General features: G+C 43.0%; 1 non-coding gene across 1 annotated transcript; it reads right to left on the reverse strand.

Annotated features, from left to right (window-relative positions):
- Positions 1-293: 293 nt before the first annotated feature.
- On the reverse strand, positions 294-366 carry TRNAV-UAC (transfer RNA valine (anticodon UAC)). Its single transcript has one exon. It is a non-coding gene; the product is annotated as a tRNA-Val (tRNA).
- Between the last annotated feature and the right edge of the window lie 10,007 nt (positions 367-10,373).

Genomic DNA, 10,373 nt, shown 5'->3' on the forward strand with positions numbered 1-10,373 from the left:
CAGTACTTTCCTCACACTATGACAGTAATTGTATTTACCTGGTGATCTGCTGTGATTGGCCTTTTACCACATCTTGTGATCAGCTGTGTCCGTAGGACAGCGATCACGGAGATCGCGGGAGGGAGCGTTCTAGGAGAACATCATAGGAATCCCTCCCAGAACTGGACAACCGAATGACAGCTACAGCACGGTTGGCAAGTGGTTAAAGGCTCTATTGCTTTCCATTGTGTTGTGCGGGGGACGTTCCAAACTGTGACTTTCATAAAGTCAGTGTCTGATCTCATATTACAAAATGGTTCCACTGGGGCTCAAACCCAGGACCTTCTGCATGTAAAGCAGACATGATAACCGCTACACTATGGAACCTCTGCAAAGTTATTAAATTATCTTTTTTTCGGGAAGGGAAGGGCTACACACCAAAGAATTATTGCGTCCTACAGGTCAACCTGAGGCCCTTTAGTATTTCTTGTGCAACCTTTGGGTCACAGATATCAGTAATGGGAGCAGGAGCATTGATTTGTAAAAGTACTGTAATGGCAGCGATCCCCAGAAGTCTCATCCAGCATTTTACCAACATTTTATGATTTCTTGCAATATGTTTTGACCAACCACACCTTTATCATGTCTGAAGTCTTTGCTGGTCTTCTGCAGCATTCCATATACTGAATGAAACATGGGGCCCCTTGGTGATGTTTGAGGACACAGCTGCTGCTCCATGTAACCAGTACACTAAGGGGTGCTGCATGATAAGTTGAGTGGACATGTCACAAAACCGGTGTTTATGGCCACCCTATGCCTTCTGCCTGCTGTGACCTGTGCCATGACTTGACCATTCTCTTTCTGACCCCATAATGTATTGTCTGCATACCATAGCTTTCATGTCCTCATTTACTTCTCATCAGAGTGCTCCTAAGGTCAATGACCTGGTACCAGCCAGCAGCAAAGAGCTCCAGGGGCCACTAAGGTTCCTGGCCTGCCTCCACTATCAAAAGTTCTAGTAAAGATCCTAAGGGCCATGACCTGGTACCACCCCAAAGCAAAGAACTCAAGGGACCACTAAAGTTCCTTGCCTGCCTCCACCATCAAGAGTTCTGGTAAAGATCCTAAGGACCATGACCTGGTACCACCCCAAAGCAAATAACTCAAGGGACCACTAACATTCCTGGCCTGCCTCCACCATCAAGAGTTCTGGTAAAGATCCCAACGGCCATGACATGGTACCACCCCAAAGTAAAGAACTCAAGGGACCACTAAGGTTCCTGGCCTGCCTCCACCATCAAGAGTTCTGGTAAAGATCCTAAGGGCCATGATCTAGTACCACCCCAAAGCAAAGAACTTAAGGGACCACTAATATTCCTGGCCTGCCTCTACCATCAAGAGTTCTGGTAAAGATCCTAAGGACCATGACCTGGTACCACCCCAAAGCAAATAACTCAAGGGACCACTAATGTTCCTGGCCTGCCTCCACCATCAAGAATTCAGGTAAAGAGTAGACCAGCTGGTGCTTAGACCTCACACCTTGGCTGAAGAAATGTCCCATGCTATGTTGAACTACATCAAAGTGCAAATCTAACTAAACTTTATCTCATGATTGAACTCATATACATCTATAACTAACCAGTTATGGACACAAGATGTGGGTAGTACCTTCAAAAAAATCATAAAAGTTCACAGGGTGTATGTTGTATGCCTTTTTCTGCTCCCTGCAGTTCAAAGAGCAGAGTTGCTCAACCTTTTTTCAGTCAAGGCACCCTTTAAAATTATGGATAATCTCAAGGCACCCTTTAAAATTCTGCACAATCTCAAGGCACCCCATTCTAAAATGTAAAAAACTATTCTACACACATCCAGTACACCCAGCCTTAGAGGTGATTTATTCTTCCAAAGCAAATACACCTTGAAAGAACAATAAAAACCTGTGGCTTTTTGTAATAAAAGGCAGGATTGATCTACCTGCTGGCTTGTATACAATTTTTGGGCATTTTGCCCAGGCACCCCTGAAGAAGCCTGAAGGCACACTACGGTGCCTAGGCACCCTGGCTGAGAAAGGCTGGTATATGGTGTCAGTTAAAGCAACCTGACAAGTAACTTTTATTTTCTTTTATTTGGTTTTACCATTCATTTTATTTTGTTGATAAACCTTTATCTAATTTATAAGTAACTTTGTATACTTTATACCAGAATAACAACTTTTGTGTTATCTTAAACCGGACAAATGATACAATTTATACTTTTTCTCTACAGTAACAAAATATTTTTTTGTTATGTTTTTTGCCCATGGATTGCATAAAAAATAAATCTTTTTTTGCCAGACAATATCACTAAAGGAAAGCCTAATTTGTTTAAAATAGCAGGAATGAAAAATTTGCTCTGGTCTTAAAGCATTGAGGACATCACTGATTGGGCAACATTGAGGACCGTAGACTCAGTGATTGGCCGAGGGAAACTTAATTCAGAAGATGAAAGACACATCATGCTTACTGCCCTTCAAAATCCAAAGATGTCCAGCAGTGCCTTAGGCACAGAACTGGCAGAAACCAGTGGGACCCAGGTACACCCATCTACTGTCCATAGATGTCTGGCCAGAAGTGGTCTTCATGGAGGAATTGCAACCAAAAAGCCATCCTTTCAACATGGGGACAAAATATTTTTTTTTATAAATAATATAAATCAAGCAGAACAAAGTGATTTTTTTCTTGTTATGTTTTTTTTGTCCATGGATTGCATAAAAAATATTTTTTTTTTGCCAGACAATATCACTAAAGGAAAGACTTATTTGTCTAAAATAGCAGAAATGAAAAATTTGCTCTGGTCTTAAAGCATTGAGGACACCACAGATCGGGCAACATTGAGGACCATAGACTCAGTGATCAGCCGAGGGAAACTTAATTCAGAAGATGAAAGACACATCATGCTTACTGCCCTTCAAAATCCAAAGATGTCCAGCAATGCCTTAGGCACAGAACTGGCAGAAACCAGTGGGACCCAGGTACACCCATCTACTGTCCATAGACGTCTGGCCAGACGTGGTCTTCATGGAGGAATTACAGCCAGAAATCCATCCCTTCAACATGGGAACAAGGCAACTATATATGTGTGTGTAGATAGATACTACTGTTTTCCAAAAGTGGTCTTCATGGAGGAATTGCAACCAAAAAGCCATCCTTTCAACATGGGGACAAAATATTTTTTTTTATAAATAATATAAATCAAGCAGAACAAAGTGATTTTTTTCTTGTTATGTTTTTTTGTCCATGGATTGCATAAAAAATAAATCTTTTTTTGCCAGACAATATCACTACAGGAAAGTCTTATTTGTCTAAAATAGCAGAAATGAAAAATTTGCTCTGGTCTTAAAGAATTGAGGACACCACAGATCGGGCAACATTGAGGACCATAGACTCAGTGATTGGCCGAGGGAAACTTAATTCAGAAGATGAAAGACACATCATGCTTACTTCCCTTCCACATCCAAAGATGTCCAGCAGTGCCTTAGGCACAGAACTGGCAGAAACCAGTGGGACCCAGGTACACCCATATACTGTCCAGAGCAGGGGCGGACCGACAACTCATGGGGCCCCCGGGCAATAGGGGATCATGGGGCCCCTGTGTCCTTGCCCAAACTCAAAAAAGCCTATGAAAAAGGTATCAGGGGCATCTCATGGGGCCCCCTACTGACCCCGGGCCCTCGGGCAGTGCCCAAGTTTCCAAATGGTCAGTCCGCCCCTGGTCCAGTGATGTCTGGCCAGATGTGGTCTTCATGGAGGAATTGCAGCCAAAAATCCATCCCTTCAACATGGGGACAAAATATTTTTTTTTCATAAATAATATTAATCAAGCAGAACAAAGTGATATTTTTCTTGTTATGAAACTTAATTCAGAAGATGAAAGACACATCGTGCTTACTTTCCTTCCACATCCAAAAATATCCAGCAGTGCCTTAGGCACAGAACTGGCAGAAACCAGTGGGACCCAGGTACACCCATTTACTGAGTAAGAGGTTGTGTCCTCGAAACGCGTTAGCCAGTTGGTCATCCAGGGTTCCATCGTATGGACTCAGATGTTGTTTGGATCATACATCTTGTTCAGTTTGACATGCCTGTATTATTATGTCCATTGTGAGTATGATACCTATTTTGTTTCTTCAATTAAATTATTTTAAACGATAATGCACTAGGTCAGTGCAACCTTTTTCTGTTTCTCCATTTGTAACCATTGTATTTGGACCATCCCGGTCTTTTGAGGGCAGCAAGCAGTGCATATTCCAGAAAATTCCAGAACATTCCTATTGGGTCTACGGAGTCCTTTCCTAGCGCAGGAGTAAAGTGTTTGTTGTGTTGGATACACCCATATACTGTCCAGAGATGTCTGGCCAGAAGTGGTCTTCATGGAGGAATTGCAGCCAGAAATCCATCCCTTCAACATGAGAACAAGGCAACTATATATGTGTGTGTAGATAGATACTAGATAGATTTAGATGGGAATGTGGGGGCCATTCAGGGAATCCTTTTAGCTCCGAGGTAGCTGACAATAGAACGTTCCCAGGATCGGTGTACAATGTTCGTATTTATAGACAAACATGAGCGGGGAGAGGCAGCTGCTGAGTGTTCCTCATTGTGGAGCCATTCATTCACTCCTATTATTAGCCGCCATTGTTCTCCTCTGTATACGGCAGACAGAGGAGATGTTTTGTGTGTGAATATTGCATTATTATAATTATTATTATTATGTGGAGTTCCTCTCCGGGTCAGTCCTGACTTTCTCAGGTGAGTATGACAATAGTAGGAAACATTTCCTATGTGTAAAACTGAACTCCAGGCAGATATAAAAGACACAAATGATTGCAGCTCTATAATCATTGACACATTATTAAATGTATTTGTTCAAATGTAAGCAGCTTAATGCAGGCCATAGACAGGTCGTTTTTCGGACAAATGTTCGTCCGAATGAAAAATTGGCCGATATACACGCCGTTAGTGGAGCAATGCCGTCAGCTGGATCTTCTCGTTTCTTTTTATCGGTCATGCTGGAAAATCCACGAAAAATGGCCGATTTTCGTGAACATTGGTGGCAGCATCCATGACAGCAACATAGACGGCCCGTCGATGGACTGCCTAAGTTCCCGGATAAGACCTGATATCAGTCTCTCACAGTCAATCATGATTATATTTTCTCAGGTACTATGGATTGATGAATGTGTCATTTGGATTTGATATACAAAGTGTGCTTATTGAATATATTGGTTTATTTGCCTCTCCAGATGAAAAATCATTCGCCCCTCCAACTGCTAAAATTATAGGGAGGAATACATTGGAGCAGATTTCCTTCTGCATGGATCTTTGTCTTTGGGGATCATTTACAATAATGGAAGCCTTTGCCGCCCCTCTGAAAAGAAATCTGCGGTGGGTCGCAGAGTCAAGAGGGTGACAAAAAGAGTCGGATGATGAAAAATGTAAGAGGGAGCTTCTCTACTCTAATGTACGGGGGCGCTTCTCTACTCCAATGTAAGGGGGTGCTTCTCTACTCCAATGTAAGGGGGCGCTTCTCTACTCCAATGTAAGGGGGCGCTTCTCTACTCCAATGTAAGGGGGCGCTTCTCTACTCCAATGTAAGGGGCACTTCTCTACTCCAATGTAAGGGGGCGCTTCTCTACTCCAATGTAAGGGGGCACTTCTCTACTCCAATGTAAGGGGGTGCTTCTCTACTCCAATGTAAGGGGGCACTTCTCTACTCCAATGTAAGGGGGCACTTCTCTACTCCAATGTAAGGGGCGCTTCTCTACTCCAATGTAAGGGGGCACTTCTCTACTCCAATGTAAGGGGGCACTTCTCTACTCCAATGCAAAGGGCTGCTCTTCTATTCCAATGTAAGGGGGCACTTCTCCACTCCAATGTAAGGGGGCGCTTCTCTACTCCAATGTAAGGGGGCACTTCTCTACATCAATGTAAGGGGGAGCTTCTCTGCTCCAATGTAAGGGGGCACTTCTCTACTCCAGTGTAAAGGGGCACTTCTCTACTCCAATGTAAGGGGGCGCTTCTCTACTTCAATGTAAGGGGGCACTTCTCTGCTCCAATGTAAGGGGGCACTTGCCTACTCAAATGTAAGGGGGCACTTCTCTACTCCAATGTAAGGGGGCGCTTCTCTACTCCAATGTAAGGGGGAACTTCTCTACTCTAATGTAAGGGGGCACTTCTCTACTCCAATGTAACAGGGCGCTTCTCTAGTCCAATGTAAGGGGCGCTTCTCTAGTCCAATGTAAGGGGCGCTTCTCTACTCCAATGTAAGGGGGCGCTTCTCTAGTCCAAAGTAAGGGGCGCTTCTCTACTCCAATGTAAGGGGGCGCTTCTCTACTCCAATGTAAGGGGCACTTCTCTACTCCAATGTAAGGGGCACTTCTCTACTCCAATGTAAGGGGGAGTTCTCTACTCCAATGTAAGGGGCGCTTCTCTACTCCAATGTAAGGGGCACTTCTCTACTCCAATGTAAGGGGGAGTTCTCTACTCCAATGTAAGGGGCGCTTCTCTAGTCCAATGTAAGGGGGCACTTCTCTACTCCAATGTAAGGGGGCGCTTATCTACTCTAATGTAAGGGGCGCTTCTCTACTCCAATGTAAGGGGGCTCTTCTCTACTCAAATGGGGGAAATTCCAGAGGGCTGGTCTGCCTCTCAGTTCTGACCACAATTTGGCCCCTGCTAGTTATTACATCCAAGCTGCTACTCAGACCTCCTTCAGATTTTTTTTAGCATATAAAAAAGCAATTTTAACATATATTTTTGCATATATTCGTAAATGCATTCCAAAAATATAGATTTGTATTTTTTACATACAGTATATTTGAAAATGTATTTTTAAAAATATTTTTCATATGCAATGTAATAAAAATGAATTTCAACATACAGTATATATATATGTGTGTTTATTTAAATATATTTTGAAATATATTGAATATGGCCAAAATTGTAGTATTTCAAATATATGTCAATACATTTGGGAATAATACTTTTAAAATACATTTCAAATATATTTTTCTTCCATGTGGGAAAAAGTGCCAGATAACGTCCTGGTCTTCAATTGGATAATGAGCTAATAAAATGTTCTATTGGATCTCTCAGGTACAGAATTGTGAAATCACAGAGAATGGGGAATATTCAATGGGAACTCCTTGCTACTATATAAAATCCTAAATGGTTCCACTTATCTGTTTGGCTATGGGCCCGCTATGGGTGGGGAGTCCAAGAAGTTCTAATTATTACTCTATACTTATTATTGGTGTGGAGCAACACTGACACATTATACTTAATTGGTTCCTTCCTTTATACACATCTGAATAGGGATCTTTTCTTTAGAGAATAAGAGCCATAAGGGATCAAGTTCAAAAGATTTCAAGGTCCCTCTTAAATAGGGAGCAGTAGGAGTTATAAAAATAAGTGAGAAATAAAACTAAACTTAATGTGTATAAATGAACCAAAAAAGCCAATGACAATGATATTTTCATACTATAAAGTGATGCCCGCCCTTTGCGCGTTACGTCCCTGTGTCACTGTGTGTCCACTGTGAGTGCTATAGCTTGCTTCACACCAGACACATTATTTTTCTGTTGCGCCGACAGATTTTTAGCAGTACTCTTAAGGCCTAAAACTGGAATTAACCACTTCCAGACCGGACACTTTTACCCCCTTCCTGACCAGGGCAATTTTCAGCTTTCAGCGCTATCACACTTTGAATGACAATTGCACGGTCATGCAACACTGTACCCAAATGAATTTTTTACCATTTTTTTGAGACAGATAAAGCTTTATTTTGGTGGTATTTATTCACCGCTGAGATTTTTATTTTTTTTGCTATGTAAATGAAAAAGTCCAAAAAAATTTTACAAAAGTGTTTTTTTTATAACATTTTGCAAATAAATAATATTTTATCATAAAACTTTGCCAAAATGTATTCCGTTATCTTTTTAGTAAAAAAAAAATCCAAATTAGTTTATAACCAAAAATTATAATTTTAAAAAAAAATTTTTTATATTTTTATTTTATTTTTTATATTATTTTTTATTTTTACATACTGTCACCCTAGCAGTACAGTGTCACCATGGTGACACTGTACTACTTGTGGGGGGTGATGAAGATTTTTTTTTTTTTTTTTACACTGATTGCTTTTACTCCCATATAGGATGTAAAAGCAATCATTTCTCTTTCTCTCTGTCTGCATTCTTGCAGTCATTGAGAAATACTGAGTGAGCTGTGATTGGTCACAGCTTGTCACATGGTACAAGGCTGTTGTGAATAGCCTTGTACCATGTGACCTCTGTAATCATTCACAGGTTTCACACGTAGTAAGCAATGATGTCACGAGTGACATCTTGCTTACTACTTTGCATGTGATCACTGATTGGCCAATCAGTGATCACATGACCAGGACCTCGTACAGAGGTCCTGTCCGACGATCGGTGTTTCACTGTGTCCGGAGGACACATCGGGCACCGGATCGCGGTGCTGCGCGCTCCCAGGGAGCACGCACAAGCAGGGTGCGGGGAGGCCGTTTATAAACGGCCACCCGACTCTGCACTGCCACCGTCCTGCCGTTTATATGCAACGGCCGGACGGGAGGTGGTTAAAGCAAATCTGTCTCCGACTGAAAAAATACAACCTTCCCCCTTCCCATGTACTAGGCACCCTTCTGTGCCTTTACTTATAGCATCCAGGTCTACAGTCCCCTCTGAGGAAGAGGTACAACCTCAAAACGCATCAGCCACCAGCTATCCAGAGGTCTACAGTCCCCCACCAGACCACCTTCTGGGGTCTTGGACCACACTGCATCTCTAGTGACATGATTTCCATTTGATTTTATTTCTCTTGTGAGTATTTTACTTTTTATCAATAAATCTCATTTTTAAAGGTAATGCACTAGGCCCGTGCGCCCTCATTTTGTCTTTTCATATACAGTTCTCTTTGGATTCCCCTGGTCCGTTGAGGGCAGCAAGGCTTGTATTCCTTTCATACACATGTGGGGATATTGACATTGTGGAGTCCATTGTCCAGCGCAGGAGCTCAGGCATTCGGTTGCTTTTTTCTTCCTATCCCTTTTCATCCACTTTTCAGGCAAGAGTTTCAAAGGGGGCTAGAACCTCTGTCAGGTTTTTTTTTTTTGAATGGCCCCCACACTCGTCTGACCTAAATCCAATAGAACACCTCTAGGATGTCATTTTTCGGTCCATCCAACGCCGCCAAGTTGCACCTGAGACTGTCCAGGAGCTCAGTGATGCCCTGGTCCAGATCTGGGAGGAAATACCCCAGGACCAGGGGCGGACTGACAACTCATGGGGCCCCCGGGCAATAGGGAATCATGGGGCCCCTGTATCCTTGCCCAAACTCAAAAAAGCCTATGAAAAAGGTACCAGGGGCATCTCATGGGGCCCCCTACTGACCCCAGGCCCTCATGCAGTGCCCAAGTTTCCAAATAGTCAGTCCGTCCCTGCCCAGGACACCATCCGTGGTCTCATTAGGAGCCTCCCCCGACGTTGTCAGGCATGCATACAAGCACGTGGGGGCCACACAAACTACTGAGGACCATTCTGAGTTGCTGCAATGACATCTCAGCAAAATGGACTCGCCTGCTGCATCATTTCTTCACTTTGATTTTCGGGGTGTCTTTGAATTCAGTCCTCTGTACGTCGACCATTTTCATTTCCATCAAACGATTCTCATCCTTACGTTCCTAACACATTACCCATGCATGTCAGTATAGATATCCAGCAGGAGAGTCTTCCCCATTGAGATCTGATGGGTTTTCAAAGTGTTCCTTTCATTTTATTCAGCAGTGTTTATATCTAAATTCAATGCTTATATTCATTTTCATATTATGGAAATGTTTAACCCCTTGGCGCCTCCCGGCCCTTTAAGGGTTTCAGAAGCCGGGAGGCGGGGCGGGGTTTTAGAGTCATTTGACAGCCGTGATTCGCTGTCACGGTGGTCACATGATTGGGAGCTCGGGAGATTGGGAGCACGGATTGGGAGCACGGATTGGGAGCACGCAGGGTGCGCGCTATCAGCACATATATTTTTTTTTAATTGCACGCAAATGTGCAGCCGCTTGGCGTCAAGGCCCATATTTGCATGCGCTCGGCGTGAAGAGGTTAAACACCTGTTAGCATTGGAGGGTGTGTAGTACACAATGAAGGAGGAGACAGGCTTACTTTGGGTGCCGGTTCACACTATAGAAACGTAGTCTAGATGCAGTCCGGATGCATTTTTGCATGCGCCTTTTTGACGTGCTTTTGGGCATTCCAGTTTATTTTTTTACCCCTCTCTTTTTCTTCAATTCAAATAGGAACATGTGCGTTCCAGTGCATTTTTGGTGCGTTTTACCACATCCCA

This window comes from Staurois parvus, unplaced genomic scaffold (assembly GCF_062004578.1).
Source record: "Staurois parvus isolate SC_StPar_1 unplaced genomic scaffold, SC_StPar_1.0 ptg000481l, whole genome shotgun sequence".
Lineage (NCBI taxonomy): Eukaryota > Metazoa > Chordata > Amphibia > Anura > Ranidae > Staurois > Staurois parvus.